The sequence below is a fragment of the Lissotriton helveticus genome, chromosome 11, assembly GCF_964261635.1.
Source record: "Lissotriton helveticus chromosome 11, aLisHel1.1, whole genome shotgun sequence".
Classification (NCBI taxonomy): Eukaryota; Metazoa; Chordata; class Amphibia; order Caudata; family Salamandridae; genus Lissotriton; species Lissotriton helveticus.
The window spans coordinates 560,132,435-560,159,672 of NC_136072.1; positions in this window are offsets into that span (position 1 = coordinate 560,132,435).

Below are 27,238 nucleotides of genomic sequence, written 5' to 3' on the forward strand. Positions count from 1 at the left end.
CTGCGTCTGACGTGTGACTGCATGGACAGCTAAGCTGCGCCTCGGGGAAGTAACAATCCTATTCTTCAGGAGTCAAGTAAGCCTGATGTAGCATAAATAATTGTAGATTTTTTAAGTGAGCGTTTCGAGGAACAAGCTGAGTGAAATCCAATGCCTGCTCCCATTCTTTTTTGTGAAGTGCTCTCCCAAAGTCATCTTCCCACTTGTTTTGCTAGAGGGGTTCCCGTGAGTTCATGATGGCTTTATCTAGCCAAGTTATCAGGTGGTGCCCTTCGCCCATGGTAAATATAGTCTGTAGCACTGGGTGTGCAGTGGGTTCTGTGTCCAACGTGCCCCAGAGGGTCTAGCAGGTAGTAGGAAGCTGCCTGTGGAAGAGGAATTGCCCTAATGGGAGGCCGTGGTCTACGGTAAGCTGTTCAAGAGTGAGGAGACGTCCGTCACAGACTAGGTCCCCTACAGTGATCAATAAGTGGTCAGTCCAGGCTTTTAGGGGCATATAACCAACAACTAGCGATAATTATCGCTATGTTGGCTAAGCGGCAATAATTTTATCGCCGTGCTGCGGCGATTTTTATCGCTTAGGAGCCTTGCTATTATCAAGGTTTATCTCCTAGGCAATAAAAATCGGCCAAAATGCATGAATATCGCTGTAAAGTCAGCGATATTCATGCATTACCGAGCTAATGCTCTTAGCCATGTTATCCACCTCCCATTGGTTAACATGGCTAAGAACTGCTCAGGGCAGGTGTTAGCTTTTGGAGATATTCGCACTTAGCTCGAATATCTCCAAAAGTTGGTAATAGGAGATAGCGATGTTAGCGACTGTTTCCAGTCGCTAACATCTTGGCACGCTCACTTTGCATGTCATTAGTGATAAATATCTCTGACATGCAAAGCCGGGCCCAAGATGGTCGCTATCTCCTACTAGCTGTCTCTAACTGGTGTTAGCGACAGCTAGGTAATAGGGAGATAATTTTTATCTCCGCTTTCTTGGCTTTTAAAGCCAAAAAAGCAGAGATAAATCCCTTAATAATATGCCCCTTAGCTCTCTGGATGAATAAAAACCCGGAAAGCGGGGGAGACCTATCACAGAGAGTGCCAGAGCATATGTGTGAGTATCACACATAAGGGTGATGTAATCAAGCCATACAGGCACGGGTCACTGTCACCTGCAGGGGGATGAGGGCAAAATCTTGGTGAGAAGAAAGCCCTGTATAGTGGAAGGTGGCAAAGGACCCTCCCCACTGCATGTCTCTCTAAGGTAGAGTCCAGCTGTCCGTGACAACCACTTCAGTTGCACTGCCAGAAAGTATACCTCGAAGGAGAGGGGTGCTCAGTCCTCCGCATCCTACCAGCAGTTGCAACTTTTTCAAAGCAATTCTGCTGCGTTTATTGTCCCAGTTAGGTACACAGAGTAAAGAATTCAGCTCACCGATGAATGTTTTTAGTGGAATTATGGGACCGTTCCCAAAATAGTATAGGAATCAAGGGAGAATAACCATCTTTGCCAGCGTTATCTTACCTATAGGGCAGTGCTTAAATTGTGTCAGTGGTTTCCTGTGCTCAACACCGGCACTTAATTGTCAGCACCTGCTCTAGTGACATCCCTCCACATGGTGTCATTGTCTTTTTTAATTTTGAGATGAGCACAACTGAGTTTACTAAGTCAATATACACTAAAAATGAATACTACCACATGCCATTATAATAGCTATGTGTGGCTGGAAATCATCTGAATTGTCACACTTGTAGGAGTTTAATGGTTAGGTGTTATGTTGATACTGTCCCTGACATATTCACATACCACTGTATGCTTGTAATAACAAATAAACCCCACTTCACAAATGCCATTCTTGCGGCAACAGTGAATATCAAAGCACCACTAATCTTCCCCTTCCTCTGTTCTTTTTATAGACACACTTCTCTGGCTGGACCATGAGTTCAGACTCTGCTAACTATGAGGACTGGTAGGGGTTTAAAGATAGGCGATGAACATGCATGTAAATAGAATGGTATAGAGAGAGAGAGGTGAAGTTTTGGAGACGGGAGGAAAGGCTAGAAATGAGGTGATACTATAAGCCAGATATGGAGGAACGTAGAGGTGAAGAGGGAATGGTAGAGCAGGTAGATAGAATAAGAAAGAGGTAGACAGAGAGATAGGTAAGGTTTTAAGAGTAAGGTAGAGAGAGCTATAGGGATAAGGAAATTCAGAGCGATGAAGACAAGGGCGTGTACTCAGGAGTGAGGCAGAGAATGAGGTAAGGTAAAAGCAGTGGTAGCTGGCACGGATTAGGAGTAGCAGGGCGGGGAGTGGGGGGAAGGGGTTACATTTAAAATGAAATTAAACTTACCTCCTCGCCGCATCCTCGTCGCGTTAATCCTCCTTGTCCCTCTGGGCAGACCACCGAACAGGAAGCACCCAGGCTCCTCTGAGCCAATCGCAATACTGCAATGCAGCATTGTGATTGGTCTGAGCGCCATGGTTCGGCACTCAGATGGGGACTGGGCATGTTCTCCACCAAGGATGTAAGGCAGCCTGGGTGGAGAATATGCTAAGTGCACATGAATGTTTGACCAGCCCAAGACGGCCGGCCAAACATTCATGCGCACTTAAGGAATGAAACCCATTCATCCCCTCCCCTGCTCTGTCAGTAGAGTAGCCCCACCTGCCTCGTAAAGCTGCCATGCCCGCACCAGGAAAGAATAAAATGGTAATACCATTGAGTTAGCATTTTATTTTTCCTTACACTGCTGAAAGGCAGTGGGGCAACACCCCTCCACCTTAGCGGAGGAGCTGCCACTGGGTAAAAGGTTAGCTAGAGAGGTAGAGGCAGAAAAAAGTAGAGCAGGCTGGTAGATAGGTGATGTAGTTATCGAAGTATAGAGTGATCGAAGGTGGAGAGAAAGCAGTGTGGCAGAGAGGGGCAAAATGAGAAAAGGTATGGACATACAGTTCAGCTATAGAGAGCACAGATAACGAATGAAAGGTAGAGGGTAGAAATGGAGATGAAGTGTAGAGAGAAGAGAGACAAAAATGAGGTTAAGAAAGAGAGTAGTGGTTTATACAGAAGTAGAGAGAGGGTGAGCTAAAGAGAGAGTCGTGAGGCAGACAAAGTGGGAGAGATAAAGAGGGCATGTAAAGAGATTATTAAAGAGATATAAAGAAAGAAAAGGTAAGTTGAAATACATAAGAAGGTACAAAGAGAGAGGCACTGATAGAGCGGTAGAGGTAGAACAAGAGGAGTAGAGATAAAGGAGTAAGGTAGTGAGAAAGAGAGGAGGCTGTTTAAACAGAGGCAGAAAAAAAGAGAAAGGGGAGGTGAAGAATGGTGAAGTAGGGAATGAATGGTGAGATAAATTGAAAGGTTAAGAAATGAGAGATAGGTAAAGTGAATGATGAGAGCTTCAGGTAGATGTGACAGAAACAGTGCAGGGGGAGGCTTGAGGTAGAGACAGAATTCAGGTTGAGAAAGGTGTTAGCGAGGCAACTATGTAAAGACTGGTGCAGGGAGGGGAGCTGCTGACAGAGCAGTGAAGAGACAAGAAGTGTAGAAGATAGAGGTGCATAAAAAGTTAATTGAAGTAGCAGCAGTTGGGCAGAAAGAACTGTGATGGAGGGGGTTGTTACAATGTGCTGCTCAGATAGTTAGATAAAGGGAGCCAAATATAGAGGGGTGAGATAAAAAAGGAGATAGAAATATAATGGAACAAAACCGTGGAGCTGTGTACCAGGCTACCTATTGCATTTGCTTGCTGAATGGCAGAAACCGTTTAGGAGCATAATTACAAGTGGATTGCGCCACTGGAGCATCACTTTTTCCGATGTTCTGGTGGCGCAATGCCCTGCACCATATTTAGAAAGTGGCGTTAAGTCACTTTTTTGTGACTTAACACTGCTATGTAAATATGGTATCTGTGGGAAAGAGGCCTGCAATGGGTGTTGCTGTGGGCATTCCACCACAACACTGATTGCTTTTTGACGCTGCCCCAGATTTACAAGGTGGTGTAAATCTGAGGCAGCATCAAAAATTAACACTATACCATAGCAGGCGTTAGAATAGCGCAACGAGGAGAAATACTTTTATTTCTCCTCGTTTTTGCTTTTCCTATAATGCAGTACACGTAGAAAGAGCAAAATGCCATTAATTCATTCTTATGTACAGGAAGGTGCCCCTTCTGGCACATAAACAATCATTAAATAATGGTGATTTCCTACTTCTATGTGTGCTGCAAAATGCAGCACGCATAGAAATAAGAAACCACCATTATAGATTGCTAATGTGCAGGAAAGGACACCATCCTACACATACACAATCATTCCCTGCAAAGCAGGCACCCTTGTACTATGGTGGAAGGGTGTCTGCATTGGTTCGAGGCAGCTATTGTTAGCGCCAGCGCTAGGGAAAACACAGGAGTGTGCCATATTGCTGTAAATGCGGTGCATCCCTGCATTTTAGAGGTGGCTGAGCGTGGCGCTGCAAAATTTGCCCCAGCTTATTTCTCCGTCATTTCCTTGTAACTATACCTCTGAGGGGCATATTACCAACGATTAGCGATATTTAACGCTAACGAGGCTTAGCAACGAATTTTTTAACGCTAAGCATCGCCGGAAATTATCGCAGAGATAACTTGCTATTAGCAAGGTTTATCTCAGAGTTGATAAAAATCCTCACGCTAACTGCCAAATGAGAGATTATCACTGGAAAACCAACGATAATCTCTCGAAGTTTGGAGTTAGCTTGATGATAGGGGCTCACAAACTTAGCCATGATATCCACCTTCCATAGGATATCATGGCTAAGTCAGGAAAATACAAGGTGTAAAAAAAGCAGCGCTAACCGCGGTTAGCACTGCTTTTTTTATCACTAACCGGGTTAGCGAAATCCTTGATAATAGGAGAAATGTCGCTTAACAACATTTCTCCTATTATTTTTCTCTGGAACGCCCCCTTTGCATCTCATTAGAGATGCAAGGGGAAGCGAAGAGAAAAAGGGTGCTAACATGCAAATTTGCGTGTTAGCACCCTGTTGCTGATAGGGAGATAATTTTATCTCCGCTTTCTTGGCTTTTAAAGCCAAAAAGCGGAGATAAATCCCTTGATAATATGCCCCTTAGTTCTTTGTTCTGTTAATTGATTTTCGTTACTCTATGTTTCTCAATATCCATCCACTTATAACAATATTTTTTTCAGGTGTGGGTTGTGCATTTATTAAATAAATGCTTTCTTACTCATCCATTAAACGATTGTATTATCCAATAATAGGCCTTTGTCCTTGTCCTCATTCAGAAATCTTTTAATTAATATTTCCCAGTACATTTCGTGCTCATCTTGTGATTCATAAGTAGAATTCTCTTTAATAAGTTTGAAAACTCTAGCAAAAGAATACTGCACAAAAGTTTAACCAGTATGTTGCTGATGAACCTAAAATGCTAACCCGTGTATAACGTGCTTCTAAAATGCAGTATCTCATGAAATGTATTCTACTACAAAGTTGTGATTTAAGAACAACCTTAGATTGTTCGTCCTTGCAGACTATGCTCCCTAAGCTAAGTATCACATCTAACAGAAAGAGAATTGCCACAAATTGCCTGAGAGTAGGAGAGTTGTGGTTTGAAAGATAGGCCATGCATGTCAAGCTCTCAAATTATAAAAAATATTATGTTTCTATGCTTACTGTCCCTCTCTTAATCACTTTATTGGGGACCTCTTAGAAGGTGATGCCCTGGGCAATTGCCCACTTTTAGCACGGTGTAAAACTGCTCTGTTCTGGGGTAAGATGGCAACAAGCTGGAAATGGTGATCAGGGGCATAGCTTCAGAAGGGGTGTTTGGGATGTTACACCACCCTAATAAATGTATTATTTAACAAATAATTGGGTATAGGAGCTGTCAGTCGGGTATGCTAAGAGGTTTGTTCAATTTCAGCTGGGATTTTAAAATACTCACTCAGACAATAACACACACGCGCATGCACGCTCGCACGCATGTACACACACACGCATGCACGCTCGCACGCATGTACACACACACGCATGCACGCACGCACGCACGCACACACACACTGCAAGAGCATCTGAAGGGAGGTTCAGACCTTGTGAGCCTTGGGCCCACAATCAACTGTGCAAGTCTAAAATGGGGGTATTCAAACCAACTGTCTTGGTCCCAGTCCAACACATTGTCACCTTGCACCTTCGGTGTTCATGAGGCAAGCAAAGTTGGAAAGTTGTGTTCCGGTTCGGGGAAGACCTGGCCTAGCAGTTTGGGCTGCACTGATCCCACTGGAGCAGGATCAAGACTGATTTGCATATGGCCTGTTCCAAACTGAAGAGACATGGGGGGGGGAACGATGGGGTGGTTTGCTACCCCGACTGGTTACACTTGTTGCAATCTTCCCATCACCTTTTGTGTGTTAAAGGTAAAGATGGAAAAGCCACTTCTGCCATAGCTAGCGAGCACAAGGATGCAGAGGGATTGTGATGTGTAGCACTTTCCTACAGCCTTCTAATGATGTATGACATATTATTGACATTGATATACTATGCAGTTAGCAGGGGCTGCAGTTTTGCATTGACTTTTCTTAATCACAGTAAGTTAGCTTTAGACTTTAAAATGAGCTCTTAAAGTGAATGTAAATGTATTGCTTCATCAACGCAAATTCAGTAGAATAATATTTTATTTTGTTTCTGCATAATTGCCACACGCCTTCTGTAGTGTACCATTCCTTGTCTTGCTTACACGTTATTTTTCCCTACCCCATTCCATATTTTCTTGCACAGGGACCTTTTCTTTCCCTTCTCTCTCCACTCCCTCCACCCTTTCATACCTGCTTCACACCATGCGTGTCCTCTCAATTCCCCATTATTTTCTCTCTTCGCCACTCTCCACCCTCCCACCATCGTTTTTCGCCTCTCTTCTATCCCCTCCATCACTTTCTTGCCCTGGTTTCCATTGTGCCCCTCCTGTTGCTTCCCCTGTCGCCCAAACATCCCCTTCCCATTGTCCATCTCCACAATCTCTCCTGTGTGCAGTTCAGTCCTCCTTCCTGACACCGTCCTGCTACATACCTCTCTACATATAACATAAATGTACATTATCGCCTCTTCAAAATACATCTCTCCCCCATTTCAGTGATTCTCCACCTCATTTCTACCTTGCTAAACCAAGCCCCACTCTTTTCTTTCAACCCTGGCAATCTCGTGCCCCCCGCACATGATCCAGCGGCCTATAGGAAATATGTCATAAGCAAATGCTACCCAATTTCATTAAACTCACCATTAATTATAAATCATTCACAAGGCCCATAATCCAAAATGACATATTTTGACCAACTGAATCATGTGACCTAATTAACCTATTCACAATTTATATACATTTATTTACATACTGCAGTAAAAGAAATCATCATATTTTAAATAACCCTTACGATTAATTAAGCCACTGTGGCGAATAAGATCAGCTAATGGTAACCTAAACTCATGAAATAACAAGGTCAGCTTGTTTTTCAAAGAAAATATTTATTAACTATTTATTTTTTAATTTTCATTAGAAATCTTTTATTAAAGCATTTTTTATTAAAATATTTGCAAAGGGTAATAACAGTTTTAAGTAAAATTCAAAAGCATATTTCAAACAAAATAGTATTTTTGGCATCGATAAAATTCTAAGTCCCTAACTACACTTGCTCCATTAAGGAATAGAGGTAAAAGTCTTTAGGGCCTAAAAAGTTCTTACGTGCTCCAAATGAAGTCCGTCAGCACGTCACGTCCATCTAAGAACAGCAAACAGCAGCCCCCTGCTTACCAAGGGAAGGGTTTTTATACCTTTTCTGACTAAACTAATCATAGAAAATGATATTCTTTCTGCTCGGTCTGAATTTCAATTGGCTGTCAGATGACAGGCCATAATGTCATCACATTCTTCAGAACCTTAGTTCCGTCTCTTTCTTAGAGTCCATTGTCCTCTGCTTTCGAGTCGTGAAGCTTCCTCCAACTTGGAACATTTTAATAAAATGTCCACAACTTCCTTAGCTTGTCACACTCCTCTGCCGGTTCCTGGCCTTGGCCTCGCTGACTAAAAGAACAGTCAGCTCATCACGTTTATTTATTTCATTCCACATAATAATTTGGCAGAGAATCTTTTTTTTTCTTTACGCTGGACTCTTGCTTTTTCCGAGCAGAACTTTTGCCATCTGCAAATGCACTAGGCCCAAAACCACTTTTCACGTTTACTAGTATATAAACAAACACAAAAGAATAATTAATGCAAGTAATAAAATTAGTTCTGTTACCCACCCTCCTTTGCTAATAATTAACCCATTAATCTATATTACCTAGCAGAAGCCGAACAAAGCAACAAACAAATTCGTGCAACATTCATGACAAGAAAACGAAAAACATGAGCACATAGAAATAAGCACATGCCAGTAATAAACAGCCGCATTTAGTTTTGACATGACAATAGGCAGAATTAATTTATTATTTTCACATACATTCAAATGCAACACAATGCACATTTATGAGCACATATGTTAGATTCCCATGTGTTTATGTAACATGCAATCCTTAATCTAGGTTGAATTAGTTATTCACACAACACAGATTATTAATTTTATTAATTCATTATGGAAGTGTAACTTTACGAGCTGAAATGTAATTTATTTCTAAATCTCGCTCCATCAACTCCCTCATCTGGTGATTTTCAAATCACCACACTACACCCAAAATTTAACAAATTTTACCTAAGATGAACATGGTTTGATTTCATTGTGTTAGTATTTTCTAAAGACTCGTCTCAGCTGTTTGTTTACAACTATCATATTGAGCTCTACGAAACTCCTCCAGCTCTATTTCTCTTTCTTGTTCCTTTTTGATTTTGTAAATCCTCCTCTTTTCCCTCAGATACTTTTTTCTCTTGTGTAACATACAACTGATCTTCAACAAAACTATCATAAAAATTATTACAATCAAAGGTGTTAGAACCTTGCCAAGAATTGATCCACCAATCTTTTGAAACCAGGTTTTGATAGCCTGAAATCTTTTAGAAAGTCTTTCAGAAAAATCATCCTCTTCTAAGGGAACTATTTCCGAATGCATTTCTGTGATGTTCTTAATGAACATTTCAATGTTTTTGCTTTCGTCTGGGATATATGTACAGCAGTGCTGAACATGTAAAATGCCACAGACTCCTCCCTCTTTTGCTAGGAGTATATCCAGGGCAAGGCGATCCTGCATTACCATCGATCTGATTGCAATGACCTCGGTATCCACTAATTGGAAACCACCAGCCGTGTCAGTTGACAATCTGTCAACTATTGTGGACAATTTTCTAATTCTTCCTGCATTCAGGGTTATACCTACTAAGGGTATCACTGCTTCAAAAATATCTCCCAAGATTTCTGTGAAACTTTCTCTTTTGTACCTATTTACATGATTACTGATTTCAAATGAACCTTCTACATTTCTGTCAACATGAAATATTTTCGGGAAAACAAGACCAACAAAACATGTCCCATACCAATGGTCCGGGAGATTATAATAGGCTTTGTCTCCACAGACAAAGTAAATTCCAGGGAAAATTGGGTCTTTACCACCTTTAAATCCCCAACCCCCCATGACCTGATAAGTGTCTTCACAATTGCTAGCTCCCACAAAATAATTATCAAAAAGTGTGTTATCTCTTCTAATGCAAAGCTTGCCACTAATTGGTTTGTCTATATGAATTGCAACATTTTCAAAAGATTTGCCATTTAACTTTTCGTCCTCTTTTTGCCAGAACTTAGATTTTGTCTGTTTGACCATCTCATTTCTTTTATAAATTGCTCTTCTCTCCTCAACAAGATTCAGAAAAGTATTTTCCTCTGTTCTCAATTTGCAGGTTAGATTATTTCTATAAGCATACTCATAGGTAAGTTCATTAGTTACCAAAAAGAATTCCCTCATCTGTTTAGCTTGTTTATGTTTATTTAAAGCCTTCTCAATTTTCAGGTTAGCAAAAATGTCATCATAGTTAGAGTAATAATATTCTAAATGACCAGTCTGATAAAATAAGCTAGCTATCACACAGCATGTTATGCCATATGTAAGAGGAAGCATATTGTATGTCACTCCCTCAGAAACAGAAGCAGGCAACTTTACACAGATGTAACAATCTTTGACACTCATAACCTTAACATATTCGCCCAAAAGTTTTGAAAATGTGTTGCTAGAAAAATCACTAACAGACCTATCTTGGTGAATTTCTGGTCTGTGATTAATAACTTTGTTAACTTTGTCTGTTGCACTATGTTTGTCTTGACTAACTGAAGCTTTGCTTGTCATATTGACCTTGTACATCTCCTTATCGATCCCGAAAGGAAAGATGACAGCTAAAACTAACCAGAGCAGAATTAATATGAGCATACATATCAAAGTCATCTTGCAGCATCTCTTAAAGATTGAGCTTTTTGAGGTATTAGTCATCATAACAAAAGGCATTTTACTAACCTTTTCACAGAAAAAGAAAACAACAATTTTAAAATTATGTCTAAATGTAAACCTAAATTTTTAAACACCCCCCCTTTAAAATGTCTCTTTTTTTCAATCCTCTAACAACTTTTCTTCGACCTTACGTCACAAATTATTTTCAGCTAAACACAATTTCTTCGACCTTACGTCATCTAACACAATTTCTTCGGCCTTGTGCCAAAAACAAAACCCTAAATTTAACAGATTAGTATCTCAATCATTGTCACTGTTTTCTTCAATTTCTTCCTGACTACTACTATTTACCTCAACTACAGGTGGTATAATAATATAAGCCCACTCAGGAGACTTATATTTCTGGTTTGGCTTTAAAACTCTCTTTGTCTTTCTAGAGATAACTTCTATTTTCTTTCCTATTTCTGCTTTCTTTTCAGGATCTTTTTGACTAGTTATCTCATTCACTTGTTCTTTGGATTTCTTTATTAACCTATATCTCAACCCTCCATTTTCACTTGGCCAGGTATCACCTTTTCTTAAAATTTTCTTCTTTGGCTCAGTCACATTAGACTCTGTTCTCCAAGATCTTTTACTGAAATTTCTTATTTGGGAATCTTCATCACTTTCATCAAATTCACTGTCAGAAATTTCAATTCTTGACTCAGGTTCTTCTCTACTCGGCAGCCTCACTCCATTAGGAACATTACTTTCACAACTGGTACTTGGCAATTCGTCTTCTTCTTGTTCTTCAATTACCTTCAACTTCCTAGTTTCTGATTTCTTGTCCCTGCATTCAGAGCTTCCGTTCTGCTTTTCGATACTCTCCTGGTCTTGCTTCTGAACTTGATTAGACTCTTCTGTCACTTCTGCTTCCTTTTTTAGCAGGTCTTCATCATTTTCAGAGTCTACAACAATAATTTTCAAATCCTTTTCAGACAAATCTTCATTCACAGATGGAATTTCCAGATGTCGACTTCCCTGTCGATCTTCAGAATCTGGATTTCCTTCAGCTTCTTCTTCAGAATCTGAATCAGCTGTTGTATCACTTTCTTCATCAGAGTTTTCAGGAGTAGGTATAGGAATAGCGTGACTGGGATGTATCCACCTTTTTATGCCTCTGCACTTCACTGCATTCGTTGTCACAAGTATCACCTGTCTTGGTTTCTGCCACCTTGGCACCAAACAGTTTCTTCTTCGGTGAACTTTCGTTCTCACCCAATCTCCAGGTGACAGATCATGTGCTTGCTCTTTTTCTCTTGACTGTACTTCAATTCCCACCTGATTAGATACAGAATTCACAACATCAGACAGTTTCCTGCAATACTCCGAAATTGCACTGTCATTAATGCTCAACAGTTTTCCTACTGGTATGAATGCTTGTCTCATGACTCTGCCCATAAGGATATCGTGTGGACTTAAACCTGTCTTTTTATCTGGTGTACTTCTTAAAGTCATCAAAACAAGTGGAAGAGCATCTGTCCATTTTATACCTGTTGCTAGACACATTTTCCCTATTCTGTTTTTTATTGTTCTATTTATTTGCTCAACAACTCCAGATGCCTCTGGTCTGTATGCACAATGCAACTTCTGCTCAATGTGTAATGCTTCACAAATTAATTTCATCAGTCTGTTCTCAAAATGACCTCCCCTATCACTCTCCAGAGTCACAGGGAAACCGTACCTTGGTATGATCTCTCTCAAAAGCAACTTTGCCACAGTAACTGCTTCGCTGTGAGAAGTGGGAAATGCCTCAACCCATCTTGAAAACAAACAAACAAATACTAAAACATATTGTAGTTTGTTATGTTTGGGCATTTCAATGAAATCCATCTGTAATCTGGTGAAAGGACCACCCTCCCGTCCTATGATTCCCGTTCCCACAATTGTTTTTCTGTTTGGGTTCATTTGTTGGCAAGTCAAACACCTTTGACAAAGTGATTCTGCAATTGTTCTGAATTTTGTATTAAACCAAGTTTCTTTGAAAAGCCTAATCATCGAATCTCTTCCAAGATGACCTGGCCCATGATACATTCTGGCCATGTCAGCAATCATGCTATTTGGTAAAACTACCCTGCCATCTTTGTAAGTCCAAAATTCCATCCTCATCTCTCTGCCTACATTCTGCTCTCAACCATGAGTTTTTCTCATCATCATCAGCTTCATCTTGTAAATCTTTGACTTCCTGCCATGTCTCAACTACTGATGTTAGCATTAATGAATTTAAAACATGCTCATCATTTTTCTCCCAATTAAGTGCATAATTGTTTCTTGTGCAGAATTTTGCAATTTCATCTGCAAAAGCATTTCCTTTGCCACTGCAATTTTCTCTGGCAATTGTATGCCATCAATCAATCTTTTGATCAATTTTGCGTTTCTGATTGGTGAACCTGCTGATGTCATATAGCCTCTCTGAGACCAGAGCTGTCCATAATCATGCACAACTCCATACCCATATTGGCTATCAGTTATTATGGTGATTTTCATATTCTTTGCTCTTTCACATGCACGAATTAAGGCAATCAATTCAGCCACTTGTGCTGAACGAATTCCCTCAAGACATGATGCTTCCACAACATCTGCAACAGTACAGACTGAATAAGCTGCTCTGAAAAAAACTCCTTCTGTTCTCAGACAGGAACCATCAACAAAGTAAACATGATCTGAAATAGGCAATGGTACATCTTTAATGTCCTGCCTTGGCTTGGTACAGTATTCTAAAACATCCAAGCACTCATGATCCACATCGTTTTCATCTACAACTTCAGGTACAGTACCATCAAGCAACAATGTGGAAGGATTTAGATTCACACATCTTGCTATTGAAACATTATCTGATCCCAGAATGATTTTTTTCATATTTTGTGAGTCTATTGCTAGTTAAGTGTTGCGTCTTACTCCTTGTAAGAAGAATTTCAACTGAATGAGGAACGTAGACTTTTACAGGAAATCCCATTATGATTCCTTCACTTTGCTCAAGGCTCACACTAGTTGCTGCAACTGCTTTTAAACAACCTGGTAATGCTTTTGCAACTGGATCAAGAACTGCTGAGAAGTATGCAATAGGTTTCCTTAAATTTCCATGTCTCTGTATTAACACAGACAATGCACATCCTTCTCTTTCGCTACAATACAGTTCAAAATCCTTCTCATAATCAGGCATGCCCAGAGCTGGAGCTTCACATAGACTTCTTTTTAATTTTTCAAAAGCTTCCAACTCAGTTTCAGTAAGGACAATTGGATCTTTTATGTCTGCTTTTGTCAGTCTCTGCAGTGGCTTTGCAATCACTGAAAATCCACTGATCCATTGACGACAGTAGCCAACCAGAAACATTCTGACCTGTCTTTGTGTTTTTGGAGGTTGCATTCCCTGAATCATTTTAATTCTCTCAATTGTTACCTGTCTGATTCCTTTTGCAATTCTATGTCCAAGATATTTTACTTCTTGTTTACAAAACTGCAATTTTGCAGGTGACACTATATGTCCTTCATCTGCTAGGTGATTCAAAAGAGTATTTGTATCTGTAACACATTTGTCTCTTGTTTTTGCTGCCACTAACAGGTCATCAATATATTGAACCAATATTGATCTGCCAGGTAAATTTAGATCTTCCAAAGATTTCTTTAACAATTCATTAAAGATAGAAGGACTCTCTGTATACCCTTGAGAAATTCGACACCATGTTAGGGTCCTACTCTGGAACCTAAACGCAAAGATTTCCTGACTCTCTGGATGCAATGGAACAGTAAAGAACGCATTGCAAAGGTCAATGACAGTATACCATTCTGCATCATGCGGAATCTGGTAAAGAATGACTGCTGGGTTAGGAACAACTGGACAACAAGGAACAACAATTTGGTTAATCTTTCTCAAATCCTGAACAATCCTGTACGTTCCATTTGGCTTTTTGATCCCCATAATCGGTGAGTTACAAGGACTGCTCTCAATTTCTTTCAAAACACCTTGCTTAATGAATTTTTCAATTACAGGAATGACACCCTCATTTGTTTCTGCTTTCATTTTATATTGTGTTATGTTTGGAAATACAATCCCCTGTTTCACTGTAATTTTGACAGGATCAACGTTTTTCATCAGACCCATTTCATTTCCTGTCAAATCCCAAATTTCATTTTTGATTGTCTCTTTTAATTCTTCAGGCAGATTTTCTTTATTAAATACAGGAAATAATTTTGTTTCTTTTACTTCAACCATCAACATTGTTAATTTATACAGCCCATCTTCCTCCATAGTTTGTAATTCAATTCCCTCTGGAGAGCAATATATTTTGCAATTCATCTTGCACAATATATCTCTACCCAACAAATTTACAGGACTGCTGTTACAAACTACAAACCTGTGTTTTTCTTTAAAATTGCCAATTTCCACTTTCACAGGTTCTGTCAAATCTGTTTTAATTTGCTGATTACTTACGCCAACTACTTGGATGGTATCCCCAGAGAGAGGCAGGTTTTCAATTTCCACTGATCTAACAGTAGAACGGGTAGCACCAGTGTCCACAAGAAAAGTGATTTCTACATCATTCACTTTACCATTTACATATGGACCAGACTGGTCAACCTCAAGAGTGGCTCCAATTACACACTCTTCCTCCTCTCTCGGCCACCGTCAGAAACAGTCATCAGAATCACTCCCTTGGTTTCCTGTGAATAAAAATTGTCCTGATGCAATTTGTACATTTGGCTTTTGTTTTCTTATTACCTGTTCACCTCCGCTGAATCCTGTACTTTGGTTATACCTCTGACCACCCCCGCAGTTTGGTAGAGGAGGCTGCGGAATCTGATTCTGCTGATATACTAACTGTCGCTGTAGCTGTTGCTGAAGACTCAAATCATTCAACTGTCGCTGTAGCTGTTGTTGCAGATCTACATCATTCTGCATCTGTGGATTTAATGATGCATTTTTAAAATTTCTGGGCGGGTTTTTACACTCACGCTTCCAGTGTCCAATTTCGCCGCAATTAAAACAAGGTAATTTCTGTTTTAATTCCTCAATATTAACATTACATTTTGGCTGATTGAAGTTATTTTTGAACTTTCCCTGTCCTTGATTCTGATTCTGAGCAAAATTTACAATTGTATTCTCCAAATTAGCAATTTGATGTTCAGCTACCTTCACCTGTGCCCACATTGCCTTTTCTTTTAACTTCTTCTGTTTAGCTTCTAATTCATCACTACAGTATTTTGCCTTTCTCAAAATATCATCAACAGAATTTGATTGCCATCCGACAATATTATTCCTGATCATTTCTCCAATTTCTGGTCTAAGACCATAAACAAATCTGTAAATGAAGTGGCTCATGTCCTTTTCATTAAATTTTTCATAGCCACTATACTGCTTGAAAACTAACAATAATCTTTCATAAATGAATGAACTGATTCCTTTGGCTCCTGATTTGTTCTGTCTATTTTTACCCAATCAACTTTGGAGGAATCTTTTGTTTTAACCAGTATATCACTTTGTCGTATAAATCCATGACCTCTGATGTTGGAGCACCAGTTTCTTTATTTCGTTCTGGTTCTAATTTTGGCCAACTCACAGCAATTTTACATTCTGTCCAAAGATCTGATGGGACAACTATGTCAAAAAATCCATCCAAATCAATCCACAGAACTTTCGAAACTTTGATGAATCTGTCCACCTGTCGATACCATTCCACTGGCTTTTCTCTCTGCCGAGGAAAATCATTTGTAAATAACAAAATTTCCTGTCTTGACCATGGAACATGGACATAACCACCTCCTTCAATTTCTCTCATTGGAAACTGTTTAGCTAGTTTCTCTAATCTCTCATCGTCCTTCTTCTTAGTCCACTTTACTCTCCACTTACTCAAATCACCCAACTTTTTGATGTACACAATCAATTCTTTAATGTGCAAAATTCTTCCCATTGTGTTAAAATTCCCAATGTCTTTCTCAGTAAAGTCTAATCTGTAATGTTTTCCTAAATTTTTCTGTCTGCTCAAATCAATTTCTAACTCTGCAGCCAATTCCTCCAACTGTTCATATTTATTCTTTGTTTTCCATTGAATGCTTTTGCTGATGAACAAGAGTTCATCATCTCGATAATACTTCAAACTGTCAGGACCAATTGTGCCAATTATTAACTCCTCTAAATCTGCTTTTAATTTTGCAACATCAAGTTTTGAAACAGATTCTGCTCTTTCTGAAAATTCAACATCTGACTCTGCACCCATTGGTGTTCTGTTTAGAGAACTTTCATTAAAAGTTAAATCGGGCATTTTTGTTTTCTCTCGATGTATTTCAGTTAATTCTGAATAAAATTTCTCAGCTACCTTTTGGATTTCTGCATTCAAAGAAATTGTCAAACCTGGTTGTTTAATTTCTCTTTGATCAAAAACAGGTTGAACAGGACCAATCGTTACTGGAACTGTTACCGCTTCCATCCCCTTGGTTAACTGTCGCATTGATTCTCCCTTTGATCGCAAATATTCTGAAGTATTTGCATCTTCCTAATTTCTATCAGCTCCTATTGAATCTCTAGGAATCTCTCTTCCCATTGGGGTTTCAGGAAAATTTCTGATTTCATTACTAGTACTAGATTTTGTTCTTTCTGGATTTTCAAAATTTTCAGAGTTATTTGGATATAATCTGGGTAATCCTTCATTTAATGGAGGTGCACTTGGTGTGGTCCTAAAGAAACCATCGGAGTGGACCATAAACAATCTGGTTTTTTCGGAGTTTGATTTTTGTTGGTCATGTAAATTTCTTCTAAAACTGCATCTTCTGATTCACTTTCTACAACGACATTATTTTTCTTTTGGGTATTCTTTTCACCTGGTGTACTAGAAACCATTTCCCTTATTACATAGAGACCATCACACATGTCTGACTGTCTCCATATACGCATTCTATCTTCATGTGTTTCTCGCTTGTAAATCGATGTTTTAGGAGGTCTAATTAAACAATTTGCTTCCCTCTGTAGTTGAAACATCTCATACTCCCATTCTACTAAAGCTTCGAATTGTGTAGGTCTGGGTTTTGGTACGAGAGCTGACATCTTTTCTCTCAGGTTTCTCAAAATTCTCATATTAAATGAACCATCATCCGGCCAAGCTAAAACTCCATCGTCTTTTGTATAATGTTTCCAAACATCAAACCATAGGCAAGTATGATAACCATATTCACCTTCCATATACGCTGCAGGTGTTTTATATTTATGAAGTAATTTTCCACCTCGCGTTTCAATTTTCTTATCGGGAGAAATAAAAAAATGTAATCTCTGAAATAATGTAAGCTTTTTCTCTTCTTTCTTATAATAATAACTCATGTTTTAATCAATTTAGTTCAATTTAAAATGTTCGAAAATGTTTTCTAGATGTTCCGCTAAACCGACCAATCCGTGCGCGAAACACACCAACAAGCCAATTAGGTTAAGCCACGTCACCACCTTGCTCAACCAATAAAATTACTGTTTTTACCAATAACCAATCAGCTTGCAGCTTGTCAGAGTCACGTGAACCAATCAGTACGCTGGCTGTGACGTATGTTATCCAATCACAGCACGGACCCTGTGACGTACACAGTCGCTGCGGTTTCTAACGTCTCCCTTTCAGAGCTCACCCCTCCTTCACAAAAACTTTTCACAGCGCCATTTTAAGAGCACTTTTCTCAATGAAATTTGATTATTAACGACAAAAAGAACAAACCATTTGTCTGTTTCTGTAAAGTAAAGTGATAGAATTTACAGTTATTCAAATATTCTTTTATGTGGAATAGATGACGCTACTCTCACAGAATATACATTCGTTGATTAAGTAAACTTTACTCTACCCTTCAGACAGGTAATAATGAACTTGTTTCCCTTTGAATGTACATAAAGTAGCAATTCAAAGTTTCACTCGGACAGAATTACAGAATCATTTACGCATTTTCAACCGGAATGTATCCCTAACCATACATACACGGAATTCTTGCAGGACTTTAACCAGCCATAGAAAACCCGAATCGTTAGTAAAATAAACGACGTTACTTTACCCCTCTCTCAAGTTTGAATATATTCTATTACTCTTTTCGCAGTGAATTTTAGAACGGGCTCTTTGTCCCTATACTCAAAGCTAGAATTTCATAGATAATCCTCACTATGCATACATTCTTTCTAACACACCTATATCCCTAACACGTGTTGTAAATGCCACAACACTTGTGATATACATTAATATCACTATTCTGAAACAGATCAAATGCACTGCGTGACCTCGCTCATGTCACACTACTCTGTACCGGTACAACTAGGATTTTTCACACTGCAGGAAAAAACCTTTCGACTACATGTAACACGAGTAAACGAACTCAACATATGTTAGACATCGATCCTATGTACTACCATGTAGCATGTTGGTTACCATAGCAACCATCAATTCTGCTACCAGGAAATTGATCCAGCGGCCTATAGGAAATATGTCATAAGCAAATGCTACCCAATTTCATTAAACTCACCATTAATTATAAATCATTCACAAGGCCCATAATCCAAAATGACATATTTTGACCAACTGAATCATGTGACCTAATTAACCTATTCACAATTTATATACATTTATTTACATACTGCAGTAAAAGAAATCATCATATTTTAATAAACCCTTACGATTAATTAAGCCACTGTGGCGAATAAGATCAGCTAATGGTAACCTAAACTCATGAAATAACAAGGTCAGCTTGTTTTTCAAAGAAAATATTTATAAACTATTTATTTTTTAATTTGCATTAGAAATCTTTTATTAAAGCATTTTTTATTAAAATCTTTGCAAAGGGTAATAACAGTTTTAAGTAAAATTCAAAAGCATATTTCAAAGAAAATAGTATTTTTGGCATCGATAAAATTCTAAGTCCCTAACTACACTTGCTCCATTAAGGAATAGAGGTAAAAGTCTTTAGGGCCTAAAAAGTTCTTACTTGCTCCAAATGAAGTCCGTCAGCACGTCACGTCCATCTAAGAACAGCAAACAGCAGCCCCATGCTTACCAAAGGAAGGGTTTTTATACCTTTTCTGACTAAACTAATCATAGAAAATGATATTCTTTCTGCTCGATCTGAATTTCAATTGGCTGTCAGATGACAGGCCATAATGTCATCACATTCTTCAGAACCTTAGTTCCGTCTCTTTCTTAGAGTCCATTGTCCTCTGCTTTCGAGTCTTGAAGCTTCCTCCAACTTGCAACATTTTAATAAAATGTCCACAACTTCCTTAGCTTGTCACACTCCTCTGCCGGTTCCTCGCCTTGGCCTCGCTGACTAAAAGAACAGTCAGCTCATCACGTTTATTTATTTCATTCCACATAATAATTTGGCAGAGAATCTTTTTTTTTTCTTTACGCTGGACTCTTGCTTTTTCCGAGCAGAACTTTTGCCATCTGCAAATGCACTAGGCCCAAAACCACTTTTCACGTTAACTAGTATATAAACAAACACAAAAGAATAATTAATGCAAGTAATAAAATTCATTCTGTTACCCACCCTCCTTTGCTAATAATTAACCCATTAATCTATATTACCTAGCAGAAGCCGAACAAAGCAACAAACAAATTCGTGCAACATTCATGACAAGAAAACGAAAAACATGAGCACATAGAAATAAGCACATGCCAGTAATAAACAGCCGCATTTAGTTTTGACATGACAATAGGCAGAATTAATTTATTATTTTCACATACATTCAAATGCAACACAATGCACATTTATGAGCCCATATGTTAGATTCCCACGTGTTTATGTAAAATGCAATCCTTAATCTAGGTTGAATTAGTTCTTCACACAACACAGATTATTAATTTTATTAATTCATTATGGAAGTGTAACTTTACGAGCTGAAATGTAATTTATTTCTAAATCTCGCTCCATCACACACACACACACACATCTTCTCGTCTCTCTCCCTACATCTTAACCCCTAATAATAAATGTTATTACCTCACTCAGCCGGAATGCATTTTTAAGTAATCTTGAAAGGACAAAAGGCTCAGTGGGCTGCTGAAGTTATTACCATTTATAAGCAGTATGCACAGAGATCTCAGAAGCAGGGACATTAACCCCCTGCTAACTAATTTGTTGATTTCTGTTTAAACTAAACAAGGAACACAGTGATACATCACCAAAGTCATTAATATGTTACAGATGTGTACAGTTATCTCAAAAACTGGCAAGGCAGCAACAGTGTTGCACCACATGCTCAGCAGTGCATTTTTCAGCAGGTCATCTCACCACAGTACTCCTTCCGCAGCAACATTTCAGAACAGGAAATGCTTTTGGTCTAGTGGATGCTGTGGGGGTGGTGCACTCAAATTTCAGGTCTGAATTTTTTATTTCACCAAATTGTATATCCTTCAACAAATCGGTGTTTTCCAGTGCCTCATTTTTCTTATCTATATGTCACTTTTAATATGGGAAGAAGTGACGCACTGGCGGCCCAAGGGGCTTGTAAATCAACCTCTAGTTGAGGCTAGAAACCAATTATACACAGTGGCATATCTCAAAATGACCCATATCCTGGCTGAGTAGGGGCTCCCCTAAAGGGCAGAGGGCCCACTAGGGTGTTTGGTACCACCCTCGGTCAAAGGGACTTCAGGGGCCTGTGTTACGTCCCTGCATTTATGTTATCCTGCATTAAAAAGAGGCTGTTGCACTCTAGATGCAGCTCTTAACGTGTTTCAATAGCCACATATAACCCTAAGTTCCCCTGTTCGAGTTGAGATGCAAAGTGTAAGTCTGAGCTTGCGTCCAAGCCTCAAGGACAGGACAGACAGACAGAAGACTTTGTTGTGTATAGGTGAAGCAGCTTGTGAATGCAACCCACGGTCCCCAAAAATGTGTCAGTATGATCCTCCAGCCCCCACCGACACAAATTAACCACTGATGCAATAGTTTTCCTGGCAGGCCTATCAGATTATAAACACCCCGCCCTGTTAGTGTGGCTCAGAGGACAATGAGGGGAAGTATATGTTCTGTTTTTCATTTCTGCACAGAGGCTAAGGCCATGTGTACACCTTTGGTCACTACCTGGTGTGGGCCCCAAAAAGAGACACCATTATAGCCATGTCAGTGTTGGCAATGGGTGAAAGAACTTCTGTAGTCAATATGGTTTCAGCTGCTTACAGTCTGCAGCAGTGCCTGATTTGAGCCAGGGTTTGCACATAGGGCCAACCAGCACTCATTTTTGTGCACAGGTACTTAATTTTCCTCAATAAGCTTTGACCTAGAGCAATAGAGAGAAAAACACAAATGGATTAAAGGAGGAAGAGAACGAGGGCGAAAAGTGACAAAGAGAGAGAGGAGGAATGAAAACGATATTGAAAGGCTAAGATAAATTGGCAGGGAGTGTCTGGTGGTGGATGAAAGAGGCGTGTGGTGGAATCAAGACTACACAGTCTTGGTATTAGTCACTCCCAACATGCAATAGAGTCAGCAGGGGGCTTTTAAGCAAACGTTTTGGCGCCACACTTGCTCTTTTACAAATTAATCACTGCTCTCCTGGGAGGACTGCCACAGGCAAAGGCAGGGAAAGAGAACCTTTGTGCCTGCTTTTGCAGGAACTGATGGCATGAACTGTGTGAAATCTGGATAGAGCTCTTGGGATTCAGGTCTTCATGAAAAAGCAACAAGGTCTGTTGTGTGGCTCCATGATAGGTCACTGAGGTCTGCTTTCACCATAGTATAGAATGAATCGATAAGTGGACATGCTTCAACGTATGAAGATTAGAGGGTAATTATGGTGCATATGGTCAATGTAATTTGAAGGAGCCTTCCCATGTATTGAAGGACTCCAGTGGGGAATACCTTACTCCTGGACAAGATGGTTCATCAGAAGAGCTTGTTACTTCAAGCAGAGGAACTGAAGCTGCTGGTAAAAACCCTCACTGGATACTGAACTAGCGATCAAGCCATTAAGTCAACACTTCAATGAATGGCCTTATTTAGGGGTTTGAATAAGATCCAAGGAGAATGAATAAGAGCGTAGGAAGAAGCATGTTCATCCGCAGTGCTGGGCGGGTCACCTAAGGGTTACTGATCATCAGAGAACACAATCTAGAATGTGTGAGATAGTGTCCAAGTGGGAAGTGATGGTCACAACAAAATGACACTGTCTACCTGAATGTTACAATGGAGTTGTACCGCAGCAGCATGGAGAGCAAGCCTTCTAAGATAAGACTGATGTAGCAGCTCCAGTGATGATCATTCATTCTCTCTGGATGTCCTGGGATAGATGTTCCTGACACCGCACCTGCATTCCGTCCCCACCAAAAATTAACTCTTGGGATGATACAGGCATCCGCTTGATGAAAAAAAGGGACATCAGGATTGTAAGATCCCCATCATTCATCTTGGTAAATAACTTGAGGGCGGACATCTTGGACACATGAAAGTAAGAAGAATTCAGAGAATCCTGTGAGAAACAGATGAAGCAATTAGTAAAGATGTTAGTTCTTGCAAAGATTCTACTCGACAGATCATAAAAAATCTGTTACAATCTGGTTCATACCCTCCAAAAAGAAATGGACGGATTCTAGCTGGAATCTCTCACATAAAAAAAAGACCGGACTGTCCTATCTTTTTATGTGCGGAGACTCTGCAGTTGTAAAGATACTACTTGTAAAATACATTTGTGAATAGCAAACAATTGTTGAATTGCTCAAAAGTGTAAGTTTACCTTTGTGAATCAGGCCCAAAATGTAGAAAAGAATGCATAGTATTTGGCCAATCAGATGAGGTACGTATTGACCATGAAAGCGAGGCCCCAGGAGAAGTACTATCAAAGTGAGTGTTGCATCCGTGTAGATGAGTGAAGTAATGCATTGTTCTTTGGCTTCAATGGCAAGAGTGCATTTTGCAAAAGATGCTGGGGGACAATGACTAGAGAGAGGGATGGATGGCAAAGGAAAGTATCTTCTTAAAAGCAAAATACAGTTTAAAAGAACTATTAGAAGAGACTAAGGCCCAGATTTGCAAAACGTTTCTGCCATCACAAAGCAACACAAATTGATGCAAAGCGGCACATGCTATTTGCTATCCAAAACAAAGGGTGTATTGCATTGGAAAGATGCCAATTACTGATTAGGTTTGATATAAGATTTTGACATCACTAACACAAAGGGAAAGGTGGAGGTACACCATTGCAAACACCCTCCGCAAACACTTCAAGACAAATGCACCAAAGTGCGATGGCTAGAGAGTGTATGGCCAATTTTGACCCCTACAACTGAAACAACAGCAACCCCCTATTTTGAATCACAAGCATATATCTCATTTGTGATAGAGTGCCAATTAGATTGGATGAGGAAACCTCCTCCACAAGTTGAGGCATGCTTCCTCATCGGTGACGTCATGGCACCCTGGTAAGATGGTTCTACCAGGGCGGGCTCAAACTCATTACGAGGGAGTTCTTGATAAAGCATACTGGACAAGATAGTATCCAAAAAACAGGAAGAAGGAGAGAGAAGTAGAAATTCATTCAGCTTCCCAAGCCAATACTTAAATAATCAAAAGGAATGAATCACTTAGGTCGTTTCCAGAGTCTATTGGCTGTGGAAAATGACCTAATTGATTAATTCTTTTTGATTATTCAAGATGGGATCCAGACAGACTAAACATACCTCAAGGTAAACCCAGGGTAATACCCTTAATAGAGGGTACCTTAGGTACAGCAAACATGCAAAACAGAGGATGGAGAGCTGATATAATGACCTTGCCATCAGTATTACATATTACATGTGTTTATCTTATAAGATTTTGACATGTCTGTAGAAGAAATATTAATGCATTAATTTAGGTTGTCAATTTATTTTGATAGAACTCCATCATACAACTCTTTGATTAAAGATTAATTATTGGTTAAGATCAACCAAAAGCAATTCAGATTTGTAATGTGCCAGAAAGACAGATCAGAGCTAAAAACATTGTTTCCAATTTACTGCCTAGGTACAATTGTGCTGCTGTTGCTGTTATTACTGTAATAATTATTTTCAGCTAATAGATAAAATTGATAATTTCATCACCACTCACTATGCAAAGAATGGGCCTAGAACCCCATCCCGGGGCCACTGCGAAAGAAGAGGAAGTCGGGGAATACGTTGTGCTCCCCCTTAAGATGCACGGGGGCCCAGGACCCCATCCCTGGGTCCCGGCGAAGAAGCAGTAGCCGGGGACTGCCGTCATGCTCCCCATGATGATGAACAGGGGCCCAGGGCCCCATCGCTTGGCCCCAGGGAAGAAGCGGAAGCCGCGGAACACTGCTGCGCTCCCCGTGAAGATGCACGGGGTCCAGGGCCCCATCCCTGGGTCCAGGCAAGGAAGATAGAGGAGGGGAGCGCCGCCAAGCTCCCCCATGTGGCTCAATTGCTGGCCACACAGCACACATCTGCCCGCAGGAGCGCGCAGACCAAAACAGAAGTGCCGGCTCCCTCTGCAACACGCGAGGGCACTGGCCTCTTGAGGGAGCCAGTGAGATTGGATGAGGGTGAGCTCCCCGAGCTGCTCTTCAACATTGTACCTGCACACGGGCTCCCCGGGTGGGACCAGGCACCCTAGGAGATAAATGTGGTGCAAGGCTGCCAACAAAGGAAAAGAGAAGCGGTAGTCTCCAGCCCAGCGTGAAAGCCACTGTTAAAAAATTCCCAGATGGTGAAGAGGAGCGTCCCATAATGTACTGCGGGGCCTAGCCTTATTTTTTAGGCAAAACATACTTGTTTGGGGTATGTGATGACCTCAGGAGAATGGGGTCACCACTAAAAGGAGGCAAAAGCATGGAAGAGCTGCCGGAGCAGCGCAGGCTCTTCTGAAAAAGATTTGAAAAGTCCTCACCCTAGGATCGAAGGGACACCAAAAGGATAACCCCTCAAGGGCTTTAAAAATGTCCAAAGCATTCCCCATACTGGAGCTTTTGGCTCTTTAGCTGGGAATGTTGTGCCTTCTAGGGGCAAACACTATGGCTGCAAGCTTTGTAGGTTGAAAATAGGCAATGTGATTTTTTATGTTGAGAGACTCTCTCTTGGGGTGTAAAGAAGTAACTGCACTTGTGTTTATACCTGAGATGTCCTTTAGGGGCTCTATTTGACCTGCAGTATTTTATGCTGAATGTTTCTAAAAGTGTATGCTGATGTATTTATGAAGGTGAAGCCCATTAGGGGCTGTTGTTAACAATGTGTATTTCATGCCAAACATGCCTATACATTTTACTTGCACCTGTTTTATTGAAATAATGAGCCTTACAGCCTCTTATGATCAAAGTTTGCATGCTTTTTTGTCAGTAGTAAATGCTCTCACCCAATGTATGCTCAAGTATTGTAGCTGCATACAAGTGATTGCTTTTGACGTGATCTGTTGATGGTGATTACTAGCCCATACTACATCCCTTGAGTGGGCCTTGGACTGCTCTGCTTCGCTACCTTGTGTTTGGTTACCAGTGGAGGACAAATGTGGACCCATTACTTGTGCAGGCCACACAACCAATTACCCCTTTCCTAACAAACATGTATTCTTTGTCAGCTTCAGCTGTACCACTATAAAACAACATCACAGAGATAGCTGTGTGATATCAGTGAACGTCTAAGATTATCCATATTGTCTTTAGTTTTGTAGGAATGGAAAAGAGACTAAGACCGTGTGGAATTCTTTCAGTGGTACAGAAGAGTAAAGCTATAAAGGATCCTGGTGAGACTAGTTACTAGTAATGTTGATCGCAGGCTAGATAGGATAAGATTAAGGTAACAGGCTGCATAAGTTCCTATGTCCCTGCCCAAAAGATGATCTATTTTTTTATTTCACACATGTCTTTGGTGATCTTTCACTGTATCCCACATATGTTTGTTCATGGCTTTCTCTATATTCTATATGCTTTAGCTCCAGAGACTCTGCAATTACGTTCATGAGTTCAGTGGCGTAATAGAAGCCGCCGCGGTGTGGGGTAGGGCACCGAAATCCAGGGGTCCTCCACAGCAAAATTGGTAGGTTATGGTACGGGCGGGGGACCCTTCATGATCTTTGTAGGTGACCCCCTCAAGTTTTGTGATGCCACTGCATGAGTTTTCAACAATGCTTCTCTGGCACACAACTGAGAAAGCTCCAAATTACTCCCTTTACCTCACAACCCCCCACAGGAACTTTCAACGGAATGGCTTCATCAAAGCTGTCAGTTTTGACAATTGGTGAGGAGAATATGCAGTAGCAGCCGGTTCAAATGTTAAAAAATATTCATAGTTATAGATGATATTTTTGTATATTATATTCATAACAACATTTGTATGTCCTTTTATATTGCTGTCACTCTCTCTCCTTGTCCCCTCTCACTCACACTCTCTCATGACATCATAAATCATGAGGCTGAAGAACCCAATACTGATCATATAAAATCCTTTTACACATGTACTGGTTAGGAATTTTAATTGCATGTTTTTTCCCAATATTAATCTTGAAAAGCATGGAAATGTTAATTAAACATAGTAAGCAAGATACTGGTCTACAGGTTGTCTACACTAAAAAGAAAGTAGAGAGCAATGCTACTTAATTATTTAATTGACAATGTGGAAATTGAGAAACAATTAATGCATTAAAAAAACACATACTGTCAAGGGTGAGGTCGTTGAAACAGTTATCTTTAAGAAGAAGCTATCAATGGGCACTGAGTGGAACTAGAATGCTTAGGGTATCTTAACTTCTCTTGAATATGTTATGTTATGTTATGTTATGTTATCCGGATTTATTGAGCGCACAGATGCCCCAGCAAAGGGGCGTCCTGGCGCTAGTACAGAACA